We start from the raw sequence: 20,402 nt of genomic DNA, 5'->3' as shown, positions 1-20,402 counted from the left end.
TATTTCTCATTCTCAGACTCTCAAGGCAGCAGAAAGATATCAATACAAGAAATGGCCTCCGGGTGAAGACCATCTCAAGGATGAAACTGAGATCCTAGGCAGAGCCTAGTTCAGAGCCTAAACTTTAAGAGGACCTGCAGTTTCTGCCTTGGTCTCTTGGAATTATGGTTCAGTTATGCTTTAGAAGGAAAAGATGCCAATATCTCAGTGATTTGTTCCTTACTCCTATTTCAAGTTCACTGTGAGTTGAATGCAATTCTGGCCCACATCTTCTTCATTATAGGTCACAGGATGAATAAAGTGCCTCTATCTGGACCATAACAATTTCATGGCAGAGGGAAACAATAAAATAGAGTAACCATATGTTGGCTCTTTTTTTTTTTTTTTTTTCATATGTTGGCTCTTGCAGCTTCTCCTTGGACATGCTACATCTCACATCTGCTCACAGCCTGTTGACAAAAAGCAATCACATGGCTCAAACCAAACTGCAAGGAAGCTTGGAAATGTGAAGGAGTTCACAAATATTTGGTAAATGTCTTTGTCATAGAGGGAATATTATCAAATTATAGAAATCCCTCTTGCTCTGAGGGCTACTTAAATGGTCAGTAGTGTTTTGTGTCTCAAGTCAGAAGATTCAATACAAGTCAACACCAAACTTCCTGTCTTTCTGAAGCATGGGATCCCAGTAGGATATTAATCTAATTCTGAAAAATTTTTAAAAATTGGCCAGAGCTGCACTCTGAAAATTATAGAGTAGTTCAAACTGCTTAAGCTAGTATCTTCCATGGAAATCTTGCAGAAAAAAATTAAATGACTGTGCTCAAATCAAAATCTTTCCTGGAAGTCCCCCAGGAGTGCTTTTTGAAAAACCACTCTGGCAACATCTGGGATTGAATTTTAGAATTTTCAGGTTGGAAGCAGGGAGACTAGTTAGGAGGCTGTTTAAACGTAGGCCAAAAATAATGAGTTCTTGGCCAATGTAAGGAAGTTGGAGGTGGAACAGGGGATACATCCAAAGATATTATAGAGATAGAATAAAAGAATTTCAGGAACAAATGGTTGTGGGTGGGAAATCCAAACAGTCAGAAACTAGGGTGGATCAAATATTTGAAAAATAAAAAATTAAAGTCCCGAAGTAAAATATGGATGAAAATTATTGCCTTTCATTTCATAAACAGGAAATCCAGGAAAAAATTAAAAGTTGAGAAATTTGACTACAGAAGCTTTAAAAATGCCTGCACTCTTCCGATACATGTACATACAAGATCAAAAATCAAAGGAAAACAAAGTATAAAGTGGGAAAAAAATGTTGCAACTCAGATAATAGAGAGTGCATGTTCTAATATGTAAAGATTGCTTACAAATCAATGATAAAATATAAACTCCCAAATCAAAAATGGCCAAAAGGCATGAAGCGGCAACTCAGAAAATAAGAAATACAAATCACTGATAAATATGTGATGTTCATTTTCACTGGTGATCAAACAAATTCAAAGTTTAAAATGTAACACGAACTTTTCCACCAGATTGCAAACATTGAAATTATTTACAAAATCTAGTGGTGGTAATAATTTTGGAGACAAAACATCTCACAATCACTCTTAAAGAAAGTGCAAACTAATATAATTTTTTTGGAGGGAAGTATGACAATATGTAAATAATTTTGAATGAAAATATCTTTTGACCATCAATGTAACTTAAAGACTTTAAGGGGAGAAGATAATTGTGCAAGTATTTTTTAAAAGTATGTTCAAGGATGTTCACTGAGGGAATGAACCTATTGGAAAACTTAATATCCATTAGTAAAAAGAACTTGTTAAATAAATCGTGGTATGTTTATCAAAGTAAAATACGGCCCTTGTAGATTTACATTTATTGACCTGGAAAGTTGGCTAAATTATATAGTTTAATAAAACACAAAGCTACAGCATTGTATTGTGTGATCATAAATTACAAAATTATATGTTTACAATCAAACCAGCTTATTCAAATAGGAGAGTATTCCATAAGGGTGTTAGGGAATCCCACAGCCTCTAAGAACAGAATTGCAACCAGAGTCAGCAACACATATTGTTATAACTCTCTCTCTCAGTCTCTCTACTATCCTTCTCTGTGTCAACTGAAAAAAAAAAGAAAAAAAAGTGAGAGTTGTAAGTTGAGTTTTATTTGGAGCAAAATGAGGACTGTAGCCCAGGAGACAGTATTTCAGATTTCTCTGAGAAACTGCTCCGAAGAGGTAGCACACATTTTTGTAGAAGACTGCTGCTAGTCTCGTAAAGGTTACTACTAGTCACGAGGAGCAGATGTCACCATTAATGATTTTAGTGCTTATATAGACGTGAGGAGATGCAAGAATTGGGCTCATAAGATGTTCTCCAGATGATATTTATCTGAAGACCTGTTCTGCCAGTTTTTCCCAGAGCATAGAGTGCCTCATCCCTGATCTCCACCCTGAACTCCTTTCAGGGAGATGTTGAAGGTCAGCAGCTGCAGGAGCTCATGATTTAATCCTTGTAGAGGTAGATGGCAAGGGACAATTTTTAGTTGGCATCTATATATAGGTGTTGTTCTTAAGTCACAGTCTACCCTCCCCTTTCAGTTTCCACCTCATATGGTAGAAACGGGTCACCAATATCATATCCTAAATGTGCATTTCTTTTTTTTTCCTAAATACATTTATTTATTTATTTATTTATGGTTGCGTTGGGTCTTCATTGCTGCACGTGGGCTTTCTCTAGTTTTGGCAAGTGGGGTCTACTCTTCGTTGCGGTGAGCGGGCTTCTCATTTTCGTGGCTTCTCTTGTTGGGGCGCACAGGCCCTAGAGCACAGGCTCAGTAGTTGTGGCTCATGGGCTTAGTTGCTCCGTGGCATGTGGGATCTTCCCGGACCAGGGCTCGAACCCATGTCCCCTGCATTGGCAGGCGGGTTCTTAACCACTGCGCCACCAGGGAAGCCCTAAATGTGCATTTCTTTAATTCAACCAAGCAGCCAAACTAGACTGGAATAGTCTGGTCTCAACTCCAAGTCCTCATGGATCTACTCTGATTGACTCAATCCAGGAAACACTGGTTTAAGCAACTGTTAACTGGATAACAATGTCATATTTCATAAAACCGTTCTCCCTGTGGTAACCAAGAGTGAGACTGAGGTGGTGTTGCCTCCTTCACCCAACCTGGGTTACAGTCTAATAAGTGGGTTTTGGAGGTAAAATAAAAACCGTCCATCTTTCCTGGGCTTCTCCCTAACATCCCCCAATCTAGCACAATCAGTATTACTACCACTTTTCTAATGTTCACATTATATTTATAATATAGTAAAGAATCTATTACCTACCATTCAGCAAGGTATATTTGATCTTAATTTGCTTCAGAAAAGATTTTCCTATAAGAAACTCACTACTGGGCCAACTAACTGTGGACAAGTGTTGAGTTTTTCTAACTGAATACAAAATAACTGTTCCTCTGGTAATCATGGTTGGAGGAGCTGCCTCCAAAATTGAAAACAACTCCAAAACATCAAGGAAGAGAGAATTGTTTAGACACAATTTTGAATCTATTTCAGAGAGAAAGAGAGATTGGGATGAGAAAGGATGGCCATCTAATATTAACCTTAGTTTTATCTTGGGGTAATTTTATCCAATCAACTTTGTACTATTCTGCATTGCTTTAATGTTTCAATAATTACGTGTCAATTTTAAAATCATAAAAATAATTTCATAATGATAAAAATGATAAAATTTCCAGAGGATTGGGATTGGGCTAAGAGAACTAAAAGGAAATACCCGGGGTGGGGGTGGGGGGCTGGGGAGGAGGAAAGAGTCAATTAAGAAAGCTAAGAAAAGATTTTCAATAAAGAAGTAGTCAGTTTCAAATGCTATAGAGAGTTCAACTGAAAAAAAGAATAAATAGTATCCCATTACATTTAGCAATTAGGAATTCTTTGGTGACCTTGGAAAGTCTTAGTTCAGTGACTGGGGAAGGGGTCAAAATATGGCAGCTGAGGAGTTATTGAGAAGAGAGGAAGGCAAGATAACAAATTTGAGCAGTGGATGACTGTTAAGTAGTATACATAGTTAGGTGCTGCCTCTGGGTGAAGGGTGTGAAGGAGATAATAGGCCCTAGATGGTCCTTGACCAATGGAATGAGCACTTGGAGTTTGGGTCTATAAGTCAGACCTCAATTTGTAGAAAAGATATAAATTTGGGGAATTAAGATGATATTCCTGAGGAGAGTAAATTTCAGTTTAAGGGCAGCTGAACAGAGTCCACGAGTAAGTTTCTCCTTCAAGTAACATACTTAGAAAAAGGCAGAGTCCCAAGGAAGCCAATGTCTGCCCCTCTCCACTGAGTTCCAGACTCACACAGGACAAATACATTGGATGTCTACAGGTATTTCGCAAGGAACGTATCAAAATGAACTCATTATCTTAAGAAAGTACTCACCTTCTTGCATTCTGATCTTGGATTAATAGCATCACCATCCACCTAATTTTCAAAGTTAGAAATTTCATGGTAATCTTCAATTTCTTCCACACCTAGATGGCCAACAAATGTCCTTGATTTCAATTCCTAAATTGCTATCAAATTTTGTCTTATTTTCTGCCCTCTGCCATCTCTTGATATTAATTCTGGGTCTCATCTTTTCTTATGTGAACAATAAAATGTTTTCACAGTTTGTCTGCAATGTTGACCTTTTCATTTCATTCTCCGTGTGTGTACCCAGAGTCATTCTTACAAAAACTTAAGATCACTTACGATCCGTTAATTTCTATTCATCACCATTTGAACTACTTTACAAACATTATCACCACTCTTTCTTACGTACCTTATACTCTAACGCCATGCAACTACCTTAGTAAGGTTGTGGCTGGGTCCTAGGATATAAGAGCCTATCCTGGAATTCTTTCACCTTCTCTTTACCTGGAAAACTGCTTATCATTAAATGGAGAGTAAGAATGTCATTTATTCTGTGAAGCTTTGAGCTTCTCAGGGGAAAACATGGTGTGTTTTTTTATTTTTGCATCACTCATGACTTGCATAGTACCTGGAAACCAGTAAGAGATAAAAAATTGAATGTTTTTGCTCCACTCTGAGCCCTTGAAGCACAGTCAAAACAGCAACCACTGAATAAGCTTCAGCCAGCTCATTTAAAAAGTCACGATGGGGCTTCCCTGGTGGCGCAGTGGTTGAGGGTCCGCCTGCCAATGCAAGGGACACGGGTTCGAGCCCTGGTCTGGGAAGATCCCACATGCCGCGGAGCAACTGGGCCCGTGAGCCACAATTACTGAGCCTGCGCGTCTGGAGCCTGTGGTCCGCAACAAGAGAGGCCACGACAGTGAGAGGCCCGCGCACCGCGATGAAGAGTGGCCCCCGCTCGCCTTAACTAGAGAAAGCCCTCGCACAGAAACAAAGACCCAACACAGCCAAAAAATAAACTAATTAATTAATTTTTTTAAAAAATAGAACTTAAAAAAAAAAAAGTCACGAACAGGAGATAATGTTTCTCTTAACTCCTAACCCCTTTCCTTTTAAAACCATTTGATCATTAAGTTAGGTATCACTTAAATAAGAGGGTATTTTCCAGAAACTCCACCAGGGACGGAACACAAGGACAAACAATATACATTTCTTGCTCTAGAGGAACTTAGAATCTAGTGTGATTCTCAACTGTTTGCACTTACTCTCATTTCTTTGCCTCTGAACTCCTTGCTAAATATAGCAACTTACTAACAAATGCCTCACCTTCTATTTTGGACATTAATCTACAGGATGGCTTTTGGCTTCTCTACCTCCTCTGGTTTTGGAATATTCTATAATCTCTAAGAAGAACTTTCTATTTTAATCCTGGGACACTATGGGAACACAAATGCAGCTCTAACCCTTGACTGGTGTTGAGGAGGGAAAAAAATGGTTTCTCCCTCACCATCTTAGGTTCTCTGGCTGGGACCATATAAATTAGACTGGTAAAAGGCAGATCAACAAGAGAAAAACAAAGAGGTTTACTAGCATGTTCATCGCTGGGAGCACCCAGTGATGAATAACACAAAAGTGTGGTTGGAATTTGGGCTTATATACATACTGTCTTAAGCTAAACAAGGAAAAGGGGTTTGGGGCTTCTGAGAGGAAGAGGAAAGAGATGAGAAGGTGAGCAGGGAAAGCATGGTAAACAAGGCTTGTTTGGTAAGGTTTGTCATGCAGATTTAAGTTGGTGCCTTCTCCAGGGATAAGTTGTTAAGAATCCTCCTCTTCCTGGTAGGAGAATGGGAGCCATGGAGCCAGCTCTACAAATGGGAATTTCCTTTATAAATGTAAATTTCCTTTGCAAAAGGAACACTTGTGATCTGTTTTTAGAGCTTTTCTTATATCTGCTGGCTCTCAATGGCCTTTTGCTCAAAATAATCCATATGCCAAAGAGGCATATTTTGAGGTGGCTTATTCTGGTACCCTTTATTGGTATCCCAATTTTACCAAACCTGACCCCTTTGAAAAGATTTTGAAAAAATGAAAAGAATGTTTCAGTCCCAATCTCTGAGTTTACTTATTACTCTTGACCCACAGTACTATTTGTATAGTTTTCTCCACTTGTGTTGGGGCCAATAAGAATGCAATACTGGGGGTCTTACATCCACACAATACATTTTCAAGCTGTCCTTTCAGGCTTGCAAGTGAAAGAGAGATAGAGGACTGAAAAGAGAGGGATAAGCAGCCAGAGGGAGCTGTCAGTTTCAAGAAGGTCACTGAGTTTGTTCAGGCTGCCAAGTTCCTGGGATTGTTCCCAAACTCCCGCAGTGCTGCTTCAATTTGGCTACAGACTCTACGCCATAGACTAGGATCTCTGGCTCATTCGATGGAACCAAGCCAGATTCCTCTGGGGTTTCAGATGCTCTATGGGTGTTAATTGGGCAACTCAAGAAGTCGCATTCTTGATTTCAGCCTCCTCATTGACAGTTTATGGTCAGAAATAAAAGCTGGAAATAGTTTATTATTCTTTGAATATATTATTCAATCTGTGTGAGTTCATTTGAGGCACCTTTATTTTTATTTTTTTAAACATCGGTATTGGAGTATAATTGCTTTACAATGGTGTGTTAGTTTCTGCTGTATAACAAAGTGAATCAGCTATATGTATACATATATCCCCATATCTCTTCCCTCTTGCATCTCTCTACCACCCTCCCTATCCCACCACTCTAGGTGGACACAAGGCACTGAGCTGATCTCTGGGTGCTCTGCGGCTGCTTCCCACTAGCTATCTATTTCACATTTGGTAGTGTATATATGTCCATGCCACTCTCTCACTTCGTCCCAGCTTACCCTTCCCCCTCCCCGTGTCCTCAAGTCCATTCTCGACGTCTGCATCTTTATTCCTGCCCTGCTCATAGGTTCTTCAGAACCTTTTTTTTCTTTTTTAGATTACATATATATGTGCTAGCATACAGTATTTGTTTTTCCCTTTCTGACTTACTTCACTCTGATGGACTCTCTAGGTCCATCCACCTCACTACAAGTAACTCAATTTTGTTTCTTTTTATGGCTGAGTAATATTCCATGGTATATATGTGCCACATCTTCTTTATCCATTCATCTGTCGACGGACACTTAGGTTGCTTCCATGTCCTGGCTATTGTAAATAGAGCTGCAATGAACATTTTGGTACATGACTCTTTTTGAATTATGGTTTTCTCAGGGTAGATGCCCAGTAGTGGGATTGCTGGGTCATATGGTAGCTCTATTTTTAGTTTTTTAAGGAACCTCCATACTGTTCTCCATAGTGGCTGTATCAATTTACATTCCCACCAACAGTGCAAGAGGGTTCTCTTTTCTTCACACCCTCTCCAGCATTTATTGTTGTAGATTTTTTGATGATGGCCATTCTAACTGGTGTGAGGTGATACCTCATTGTAGTTTTGATTTGCATTTCTCTAATGATTAGTGATGTTGAGCATCCCTTCATGTGTTTGTTGGCAATCTGTATATCTTCTCTGGCGAAATGTCTATTTAGGTCTTCTGCCCATTTTTGGATTGAGTTGTTTGATTTTTTGTTATTGAGCTGCATGAGCTGCTTGTATATTTTGGAGATTAATCCTTTGTTGCTTCATTTGCAAATATTTTCTCCCATTCTGAGGGTTGTCTTTTCGTATTCTTTATGGTTTCCTTTGCTGTGCAAAAGCTTTTAAGTTTCATTAGGTCCCATTTGTTTATTTTTGTTTTTATTTCCATTTCTCTAGGAGGTGGGTCAAAAAGGATCTTGCTGTGATTTATGTCATAGAGTGTTCTGCCTATGTTTTCCTCTAAGAGTTTTACAGTGTCTGCCTTTACATTTAGGTCTTTAATCCATTTTAAGTTTATTTTTGTGTATGGTGTGAGGGGGGTGTTCTAATTTCATTCTTTTACATGTAGCTGTCCAGTTTTCCCAGCACCACTTATTGAAGAGGCTGTCTTTTCTCCATTGTATATTCTTGTCTCCTTTATCAAAGATAAGGTGACCCTACCTGCATGGGTTTATCTCTGGGCTTTCTATCCTGTTCCATTGATCTATATTTCTGTTTTTGTGCCAGTACCATACTGTCTTGATTACTGTAGCTTTGCAGTATAGCCTGAAGTCAGGGATCCTGATTCCTCCAGCTCCATTTTTCTTTCTCAAGATTGCTTTGGCTATTTGGGGTCTTTTGTGTTTCCATACAAATTGTGAAATTTTTTATTCTAGTTCTGTGAAAACTGCCACTGGTAATTTGATAGGGATTGCATTGAATCTGTAGATTGCTTTGGGTAGTAGAGTCATTTTCAGAATGTTGATTCTTCCAATCCAAGAACATGGTATATCTCTCCATCTGTTTGTATCATCCTTAATTTCTTTCATCAGTGTCTTATAGTTTTCTGCATACAGGTCTTTTGTCTCCTTAGGTAGGTTTATTCCTAGGTATTTTATTCTGTTTGTTGCAATGGTAAATGGGAGTGTTTCCTTAATTTCTCTTTCTGATCTTTCCTTGTTAATGTATAGGATGCAAGAGATTTCTGTGCATTAATTTTGTATCCTGCTACTTTACCAAATTCATTGATTAGCTCTAGTACTCTCCTGGTAGCATCTTTAGGATTCTCTATGTATAGTATCATGTCATCTGCAAACAGTGACAGTCTTACTTCTCTTCCGATTTGGATTCCTTTTATTTCTTTTTTTTCTCTGATTGCTGTGGCTAATACTTCCAAAACTATGTTGAATAAGAGTGGGGAGAGTGGGCAACCTTGTCTTGTTCCTGATCTTAGTGGAAATGGTTTCAGTTTTTCACCATTGAGGACGATGTTGGCTGTGGGTCTGTCATATATGGCCTTTATTATGTTGAGGTAAGTTCCCTCTATGCCTACTTTCTGGAGGGTTTTTATCCTAAACGGGTGTTGAATTTTGTTGAAAGCTTTTTCTGCATCTATTGTGATGATCATATGGTTTTTATTCTTCAGTTTGTTGATGTGGTGTATCACACTTTCTGATTTGCAGATATTGAAAAATCCTTGCATCCCTGGGATAAATTCCACTTGATCATAGTGTATGATCCTTTTAATGTATTGTCAGATTCAGTTTGCTAGTATTTTGTTGAGGATTTTTGTGTCTATGTTCAAAAACCTGTACTCCAAAAACTGTAAAATGCTGATGAAAGAAATCAAAGATAACACAAACAGATGGAAAGATATACCACGGTCTTGGAATGCAAGAATCAATATTGTCAAAATGACTACACTACCCGAGGAAATCTACAGATTCAATGAAATCCCTATCAAATTACCAATGGCATTTTTCACAGAACTAGGACAAAAATTTTTTTAATTTGTATGGAGACACAAAAGACCCCAAATAGCCAAAGCAATCTTAAGAAAGAAAAACGGAGCTGGAGGAATCAGGCTCCTTGACTTCAGACAATACTACAAAGCTATAGTCATCAAAACAGCAAACTACTGGCACAAAAACAGAAATATAGATCAATGGAAGAGGATAGAAAGCCCAGAAATAAACTCACAAACCTATGGTCAACTAATCTATGAAAAAGGGGGCAAGAATATACAATGGAGAAAAAACAGTCTCTTCAATAAGTGGTGCTGGGAAATCAGGACAGCCACATGTGAAAAAAAAAAAAATTAAATTAGCATGCTCTCTAACACCATACACAAAAATGGATTAAAGACCTAAATGTGAGACTGGATACTGTAAAACTCTTACAGGAAAACATAGGTAGAACACTCTCTGACATAAATCTCCACAATATCTTTTTTGAGCCATCTCCTAGAGTAATGAAAATAAAAACAAAAATAAACAAATGGAACCTAATTAAACTCAAAAGCTTTTGCACAGCAAAGGAAACCATAAACTAAAGTAAAATACAACACACAGAATGGGAGAAAATATTTGCAAACGATGCTACTGACAAGGGATTAACCTCCAGAATTTACAAACATCTTATTTATAAGCAGTTCAATATATATATATTAAAAAAAAACCCTATCAAAAAATGGGCAGAAGACTTAAATAGACATTTCTTTAAAGAAAACATACAGATGGCTAAGAGGCACATGAAAAGATGCTCAATATCTTTAATTATTAGAGAAATGCAAATCAAAATTACAATGAGATATCACCTCACATCAGTCAGAATGGCCATCATTAAAAAGTCTACACATAACAAATGCTGGAGAGGGTGTGGAGAAAAGGGAACCCTCCTACACTGTTGGTGGGAATGTAAATTGGTACAGTCACTATGGAGAACAGTATGAAGGTTCCTTAAAAAACTAAATACAGAGCTACCACATGATCCAGAAATCCCACTCCTGGGTATATATCTGGAGAAAACCTTTGTTCAAAAGAATACATGCACCCCAATGTTCATTGCAGTGCTGTTTACAATACTGCAGCCATAGAAGCAACATAAATATCCATTGACAGATGAATGGATAAAGAAGATGTGGTGCATATATGCAATGGAATATTACTCAGCCATTAAAAAGAATGAAATTATGCCATTTGCAGCAACATGGATGGTCCTGGAGATGATCATACTAAGTGAAATAAGTCAGACAGAGAAAGACAAATATCATATGATATTGCTTATATGTGGAATCTAAAAAAAGTGATAAAAATGAATTTATTTACAAAACAGAAACAGACTTACAGACTTAGAGAATGGACTTATGGTTATCAGCAGGGAAGTGTCGAGGGAAGGGAAAAATTGGGAGGTTGGAATTGACATATACACCCTGCTATATTTAAAACAGGTAACCAACAGAGACCTATTGTATAGCACAGGGAACTCTGCTCATTATTCTGTAATAACCTAAATGGGAAAAGAATTTGAAAAAGAAACATGTATGTATATAACTGAATCACTTTGCTGAAACTAACACCTAAAACTAACACAACATTGTTAATCAACTATACTCCAATATAAAATAATTTTTTTAAAAAAAGACCTTTAAAGCCTAGATAAGATAGAAAGAAATTTACAGATCAATGTAGAATAGATCTAGAAATATATAATCCAGGGTTCCCTGATCTGTATCAATTGGTTCATGTGTCATTAGGAACTTCATATGCAAAAATTTACACAGGAAGGAAATAATGATGATGACCTACAAAACCCAGATTTGTTTGATTCTTTATTTTGTGCATGAGCATTTCATTGTTCCAGCACTGCTTATTGAAAAGACTAGTCATTCTCTATTGAATTGTTTTTGGCTTTTGTTAAAAAAATCAGTTGATTAGAAAACTATTTTCCATAGATAACTAATAAGAACCTGCTGTATAGCACAGGGAACTCTACTTCACTTTGCTGTACAGTAAAAACGAACATAACATTCTAAAATAAATATACCCCAATTAAAAAAAGAAACTACTTTCCAAAACCATAGTACTTATCATGTAGTATTGTGGTTGTTAGTTTACATCTCTGATCCTGCCTTGAATTCAGGACAGGGAAAACTGCCTAGATCACTACTATAACCCTCACAGCATCTTGAAGTAGATGTTTAATAAATATGAATGCTAAAAAAGGGGCAGCCAAAAGAGCTAAAGGCTTGAATGCTCAAAGTCTTTTTTTTACTATTTAAATTTGTTTTCTCTCTCTCTCTCTCTCTTTCTCTTTCTCTCTCTCACTGAATTTCACAGCCTGGAAGGCATCCAGGCATCCATACTTCCTCCTTCTTCTTTGCCCCAATTCTCCATCACCATCCTTGCTGACATTGCCTCCAAATGCTTCTTGCGTCCATCACTTTCTTCCCATCTTTGGTATCTCTGCCCTAAATCATTATACGACAGCTTCATAATGCCACCTTCCTCTTTAGCTGCCAGTGTGATCATAGCCAAAACAGAAAATAAATTATATCATGTTCTTGCTTGATATTCTATGATGGCTCCTTATCACCACCAGGGCAAAGTCCAAGGACAGGTATGGCCCACTAGTGGACACTGTCAGGGCTCAGCCCAGATCCCCTTGAATCCCTTCTGCTCTTTCTAAGTACCTATCCCTCACACCAGCTTCTACATGCTTTGCTTCTAAGGGCCACACCGTAGAATCTCTCTGGAAGACTGCCCTGCATGAATGGAGCCTTTGTGCCCACTGGTTCAGAGAGTCAGAAGTGTTAGGGCAGCCTATCTACTGGCTGAAACAAGAGTAGGGAAACCCAGCTCTCTTGCCTCAAGTAAAGACAAACTTTGAGATGTAACTTACACTCCAGAGCTCCTCTGCAGGATCAACTTAAGGCTAGGACTTTGCCTGATATCACATTCCTGCTTGGTATACTACTTATCTATTGTGCATAACAAATCCTCCCCCCCCCCAAATTAATGGCTTAAAACAACAAACATTTATTATCTCATACAGTATCTGAGGGTCAGGAATCTGGGGGCAGCTTACCTGGCTGCAGTCAGGTAGTCAGCTGGTGCTCAGTTGTCCGATGAAGGTGGAGAGTGTGCTTCCAAGATCACTCACATGGCTGTTGGCAGGAGGCTTCAGCTCCTTGCCAGATGGGCCTCTCTGTAGGGCTGCTTACATGACATGGCAGTTATCTTCTCCCAAAGCTAATGATCCAACAGAAGGAGGGAGCTGGTAAGTAAAACAGAACCTAATCTCAGAGGGTCATGCCATCACTTCTGCTAGAAGCTATTGGTCACACAAATCAGTCTTGATACAATGTAGGAGGGGACTGCAAAAAAAGGGTACCAGGTAGTGGGGATCACTGGAGACCATCTTAGATACGGGCTACCACAGGTGGCTTCTTCTCCTTCTCTATCCTGCTCCTCCCATTCTCTTATCAGATTTTCCTAGCATTCCTTCTTAATGAATCACTTCCACCTAAATCCTGGTCTCAGGTACTGCTTCTGTGGAGCCCAGCCTAAGACATCCTGCAAAGCCATCCATGATATCGTCCTTGTCTCCTTCTCCAACTTCACCTCTTGCCAACAAATGCTGTGTCCTAAATGCAGCAGCAACATTAGAATGATGCTTGAAATTATCTGTACATGGCATGTGATCTTTCTACGCCCCTCCTCAGAGTCTTAGTCATCTTTTTATCGCTGTCACTTGCTACCATTAGATATTTGTTGAATGAATGAATGAATGAGTGCATACATCTTAAAGTACTCTCTGTCCTTCATTGGCTACTGCAGGATAGGTAGAGGAAAGGATATGAGGCTTTGTTCTGTCACTTTGGGCAAGTTGGAGAATTTCACTATACCCTCCAAACTCTGGGAAAGGGAAATAAGAAAATCCATTCATTTATTCATTCAACAAATATTTATTAAAAGTTTATTGTGTGCCTGTACTTTCCTGAGCACTGGAGAGGTAACAGTGAAACAAAGAGACTAAAAGTTACCTTCAGAGGTTTACATTCTAGAGGAGGAAATAGTAAGCTAAAAAGAATTGGGGGTTACCATGTCCCAGGCACTGTCATATGGATATAGATACAGATAGATAGATGATTGATAGATAGATAGATGATAGATAGATATCTGTATCTATATATCTCACTTCATTTAATTCTTACACAACACTTAAAGAATCTAACTTTCTTGAATTCTGATACATTAGGTAATTCTCATTATTATTTTCATTTTGTATATAAGAAGAATAATACACAGAGAGTAAATAGTAGACCTGGAGTTCAATCCCAGGTAGTAGTACTAAAGAAAAAATTATGTATGACACATTAAAAACTGTAAGGCAGACTTTTTTCAGGGGACTACTGCAATGAGGGTTTGTAGAGGGGAGAGAGATGGGGCTCAATTCTGAATACAACAAAGATAAGTAGATTTATAGCCAAGGATCAGGGCAGGAGTCAGTGGATAAAAAATTATTTTAAAAAAACTTCAGGGCTAGGGAAATTTTGGCTAAACTGACTTCATAGGATTTTTGCTGAAAAGGCAAAAATGATAAGATAAGATATGAAGAGTGGGGGATGAGGAATTTGATAAGATATCAAGGGTGGGGGATTTTTTCACTAAATTGACCCAGCAGGATTCTTGTTAAAACTGGGCTAAATGGGCCCAGGACAGAGCCCAAGGGCAAGGTCCAATCAGAAAGAGGAATCAGAAATAGCTAGACATGAGTTAGGTCAAAGGGAGAGTCTTTCAGAAGCATTCCAGAACCCATTATTCTTGTCTACTCTGCTCAGTGAATGGAAGTGAAACTGAGCGGTACCCTGTGGGGCTCCTGGGCACGGGAGCCTTTCTGTTCAGCCTCCATGACCTTCCCTGAGTTCCAAAGGGCAGGTTCAAACAGTTGCTAATCAGAGGAGGGAGGAGCAGCCAAGAAACAACAGTGCAGCCTTGGGGCAGGGTCCTGGTTCACCTCAAGCGATACACAGAACAATATCTTTGAGCTCTTTACAGAACTAAACCCCCCAACAAGTGGAAGATGTCAGCATTCTTCATTCCAGAGAAGACCACCTGAGGCCAGATTAAAGAAACCAGAGAAGCTCATCAAGAGATTACCTGAGACCAGATTAAAGGAGTGCAGGCCCTTCACACACCCTAATCCTATCAACAATCCCACCCTTGAACCATTGCTATAAAACTCCTCACCAAGCTCCCCTGGGTTGGGACATACAGTTTTTCAGGACATGAGCCTGCTGTGTCTCCACTTTGCCTGGCAAAGCAATAAAGCTATTCTTTTCTTCTTCACCCCAAACTCTGTCTCTGAGATTCAATTTGGTCCCAGTGCACAGAGGCTGAGCTTTCGGCATCAGCAGAGCATGAAAAATGCCTTGACGTGGCAATACTAGCTGCAAATCTGTCTGCCTATCTGGTTTCCCTTGTCCTACAACGTGTCTCCTTCAAAATTCTGAAAACAGAAAATAATGAAACTGTGCTGATATCTAGTTTACCTAGAATAAAACTGTCACTTTGAGCGGGAATCACCTAAGAGACAATGCAGTGAAGAGGTTGAAGTGAGAGTCAGGAGTCAGGCTGAGCTAGAACCTGTACTGTAGTGGGGTCCATGTCCTCATCTTTATGATACCATGCTGAGAAATGTGGTTCTAAGATTCTTTCCTCTAGTCCCTTGATAGCAACCTTAATGGTCTAGCTCTTAAGATCCCATCACCTTCACAGCATGTAATCTTGCATTATTTTTATCAGCCTACATACCTCATCTCCCCTGCTTGACAATAAACCTTGTGTACAATGAATGCTCCCTTGCACACCATGATATGCCATATAAACCATGCCATCCTGGGCGTGTCTTACCATAGGGAATGGGTCTCTATATCCAGGGAATTCCCTTGCGAAGGCTCCTTCAAGATCACAGAGGGAATGAATAAAAGAGTCAAGATTTAGATGCAGGCCTGCCCCATCCCAAGGCTGGCACTTTCAATACACAGCCAGTGACTCAGGAAAGAGCAATTGCTTAAATAGAATTCTTCTGCCTCAGCGTATCATTCCTGAAAGCCTACTTCAAATATTTCTCCCTCAGCCACACACACACACTCACTCACAAGTTCAACACATTTACTTTTCAAAACACCCCAGACGGTATACCTCACATTGATATCTATCCTCCTGTGAGCAAGCTAGGTTCCTGACCCAGATTCACAGCTTGAAAACACCATGGGGATATACTATAGAGAAGTTAAAAAAACAAAACAAAACGAGATTTTACCAATATTGATACTTTTTCTTTAGACTCATGGGAATTTATTGCATTGTTCCTAGCATGCCTTTATGTTTTAAACTGCTAAATAATTATTTTTTTAAAAAAAGAACAGGGAGGCATTTTTCCCCATGGATATCAGTTTCATTGAAGATTCATGTAGTTTCAACTTCCCAGTGATACCCTAGTTCCCACAAGTCTATAAGAGTTGGGGTCCCAGCAGGAAATATAACATGCTCAGAGGGGGTATATGAGGAGAATTTACAGAAGCAACCACGCAGAAAATAGTGGGCAGAGATAAGGGAAATTAATGAGGGTGATGTGGCACCTTAAGACTATATTAGTGGAGTTTGGGTCTTTGGAGCACAAGCCACCCATTCTCTTTACTTGGCCCCCACAATAAACCCTTCTATGCTATTTAAAAAAAAAAAAAGACTAGTATTAGCAAGAAGCCATTAGCACCTTGAGAGTGAAAGAGTAAGGGGGGGGAGCATGTAGGGAGACCTAGTGAGAGCCATGGAGAGACCTCCAGAGAGGAGCCCAACCTCTAACCATCTGTAGCCTGAGCAGAGTGGGGAGGGGTAGATAACTCTCTCATCCCACCTTCCCATCTCTTGCTGGTGCTTCCCATTGGCCTTACACAACCAGGAGGCTGGGTGATGCAGATCCCAGGGCACAGGGCAGGGTGAAGATTGGAGAGAGATCTGGAGAGGCAAAGTGAGACTCTAGCTCAGAAGCCAACCTCTTTTGCCTGGGGCCCAGCTCTTCAGAAGTCAGATGTCAGAAAACGGACAGTCGAGGCTGAATGCAGAGTATGATATGTCTGCTATTCTGGGTGTGAACAAGCATCCATTTGGTTAAAATAGGAAATCTCCTCTTCAGTAACCAATGGTTGGATGGACACATTAGCTTTGCTTTCCATAAAGGGGAAAAGTCAATCAACAAGGTATAGAAGAGAAAGAAGTGAATCAAATGCTATAATTAGGAAGCATAACCGAAACAGTCATGCATTTAACATCTGAAAATTCAAATATGTTGCAGGGGTGGCCAAAGGGGAAAAGAGAACTTAAGTAATGTAGGAAATTCTGTCCACCACACACTCCATAAGCTAGATTTCATTGTGGAATACTGAATTAAAGTCCTCCGAAAAATCTAGTAACTTAGTAACTTTTGTTTCTGTATATAAAAAATCTTAAATGCTTAATAATGCCCTTAGAAGGTCACAAATAAGTAGCCCTTGATCATACAAAGAAATAAAAATCTAAATAATTATTTGCCATTCAGTCATAAGAACCAAGGGTAGGACTTTAATATTGGATGGGTTTGAACTCCTCTAGAACACTCTTGGTGTTAACTAGTGAACTCTGATCTCAAAACCAGCATAGATTATGTTGTGCTGTAGTAACAGATATCCCCCAAACTTCAGGGGCTTAAACAATTAAGGGCTTATTTCTCTTTTTCCAGCTTTACTGAGGTATAACTGACAAATAAAAAGTATATATATTTAAGGGGTATAACATGATGATTTAATATACATATACATTGTGAAATGATTACTATAATCAAGTTAAGTAACACATCCATCACCTCACATAATTACCTTGTTTCTGTTTGTTAAGAACACTTAAGATCTACTCTCTTAGCAAATTTCAAGTATACAATACAGTATTGTTAACTATAGTCACCATGCTGTACATTATACACTCAGAAGTTATGTGTCTTATAACTGAAAGTTTGTACCATTTGACCAACATCTCCTTATTTTCCCCCTCCCCCAGCCCCTGGCAACCACCATTCTGCTCTCTGGTTCTATGGGTTCAACTTTTTTAGACTCCACATATAAGTGAGATCATACAGTATTTGTCTTCTGTGTCTGGTTTATTCCACTGAACATAATGTCTTCCAGGTTCATCCATGTTGTTGCAAATGGCAGTATTTCCTTCTTTTCTCTGACTGGGTAATATTCCATTGTATAAATATACCACATTTTCTTTTTCTATTCATCCATCAGTGGACACTTACGGCTTATTTCTCACTCAGTCAGCTGGGGGCTCTTCTCTCTGTCATCTTGTCTTCTCTCTAGGACCCAGGATGATGGAGCTCCCACAATATCAAACATGTCAGGCTGTGGCTATAGAAAGGAGGGTCTCACGATAGTAATCAAATGTTTGCACTAAGAGTGACATATGATTCTACAATTCATATCTCACTGGCCAGAATTGGTCACATGGCTCCACTCAGTGGGGCTAAGAATAGCAGTTGTCATGCATCCAGAAGGTGGAGAGCCAGAAATATTTGATGTTTACAATTAATGGCTATCATATCAATATAATGCCCTTTCCTGTATTCTGAGAGTGGCAGTTGGGACCTGGGATTCTGAACAGAGTGGAAAGTTGGGATCTTCAGACTACGTGGTCACAGAAAGAATTAAGCAGTTAAGTCACTGAACCTGTGCCCATGTCATTAGGATAGTACCTTTTAGAAGACTGAAAATGTGGCCGGTGGTGTCACTTGGCAGTGTTTCAGTGCTTTAGAGACACAGTTAACATTTTTTTTTATCATGAAACCCCATAGAAATGTATGTGACATATATACACATATCTATATACTTCATACATGTACTACTATGCCAACATATTATGTACACTACTAAACGCAGAAAGATAGACGTTTAAAGGATGAGAAAAACAAATATATGCTCTATTATGTTTCCCACCAAATACATCATCTCACACCCTCCCTGGGATATTTGCACCCCACTTTGGAGACCCTCTCCTTTACAGAAGTGAGAGGTTTAAGCTACATTCTTAAGGGTGGGAGACTAACAAGACTAATTTTATGTATGTGTTTACATAAAATTATCTGTAATCCCAGCTATAACCTCAAAGTTATAACTGTTAATATCTTGGTACATTTCCTCTTTCTCTGCACAGCTACCCATATATGGAAGTATTTTTAAAAAAGAAATTATAATGAACAAACTGCTTTGTAATCTCCTTTCCCCACAGAACACACTGTGAACAATATATTGTATATTCTTCTATATCACTTTTATAACTTTTATCACTTACTTTATTTTAGCAGTAATATATGTTCATTGTGGAATCATATTAAATGTGTATAAGCAAAGAGAAAAAAATTACCCATTTTCCATTATCCAGACATAACCACTTTTAATACTTTGCTGTTGTGGGGATTTTTAGTCTGGTTTCTTTTCAATACACTCAGAGTCTTCCATTAATGGGATCACATTATGCGTCCTTTTCTGTACACTGTTTTATCATTTTGTATGTATTGTATATAATCTTTCGTGTAATGAAATACTCTCCTACAACACAATTGGAAGGACTCTGCATGGCCATGTTTCCAAAACTGATGTTCTCTGAACATTATTCTATAAGATTCTAATAGGTACATTGAGGAAAATAAATGTTTGGAAAATACTGCCTATTTGAATTGTTATAATGCACATTAGCTATTAAAGTCTCTGAAAATCCTACAGCTAAAGAAAAATATTTAACTTTGTTTAACATGGTGTTTCTAAAATTTATTCAAGCATGACTCACTTTTTTGAGTCACTTCAAATAACATCCTTCAGAGCAGTGCCAATTACTCTATAATTATATTCCAGTTCTGCTTTCTTAAACTTACAAAGTTAAAAAACAAAAAAAAACAAAAAACAAACAAACAAAAAAACTTACAAGTTGTCACAATTATTAACCACAAATACCTGCATTGTAATGAATATTCTTGTTCCTATATCTCATGCCCTTCATATATTTTAATATACGTTTAATAAAGCAGAATTGTCAACTCAAAGCTATGGAGATTTTGGAAGCATGTCTTCTGACAAATCACTTTCCAGAAATGCTGAACTTACTTATACTCCCATTGTGAGGACATAAGAATACCCATTTCCATACAACCATGTCAGCACTGGGCATTATCACTAAAAAAGTAAGTAAATACATACATAATTGGTCTTCCTATTTCCAAAGCAATTAATGTTTATTGTAGAAAAATTTTTAATTAATATAAGAAAAGAGAGAGAGAGATAAATCACCTATAATCCCACAACTCAAAGATAATCACTATCAACATGGGAGGCAATATATAACTATGGGTGTTTTGTTTTAAACAAACCTATAATTATGCAAACTCTGTATCACGCTATTTTACAGTTAACATTATGTCTATAAAATGTTATTTCATTGTTTAAATTTGTAGTTGTTTTAATATCAGCAAAGCCAAGTGGTTTTTCATATGTTTATTATCT

The 20,402-nt window shown here is 38.4% G+C and overlaps 1 long non-coding RNA gene across 1 annotated transcript in view; it reads right to left on the bottom strand.

Moving 5' to 3' along the window:
- LOC118881809 overlaps positions 1-20,402 on the bottom strand; it is a 261,741-nt gene that overhangs the window by 56,409 nt on the left and 184,930 nt on the right. Inside the window, exon 3 of the long non-coding RNA XR_005016612.1 lies at positions 12,896-13,059. This is a non-coding gene — a long non-coding RNA (uncharacterized LOC118881809). The remainder of the gene's footprint in view (positions 1-12,895; positions 13,060-20,402) is intronic.

Source organism: Balaenoptera musculus, chromosome 15, assembly GCF_009873245.2.
Source record: "Balaenoptera musculus isolate JJ_BM4_2016_0621 chromosome 15, mBalMus1.pri.v3, whole genome shotgun sequence".
In the NCBI taxonomy this organism is placed as follows: Eukaryota; Metazoa; Chordata; class Mammalia; order Artiodactyla; family Balaenopteridae; genus Balaenoptera; species Balaenoptera musculus.
Note: the sequence above shows the minus strand (reverse complement) of the source record. Positions and strands in the feature narration are given on the sequence as shown.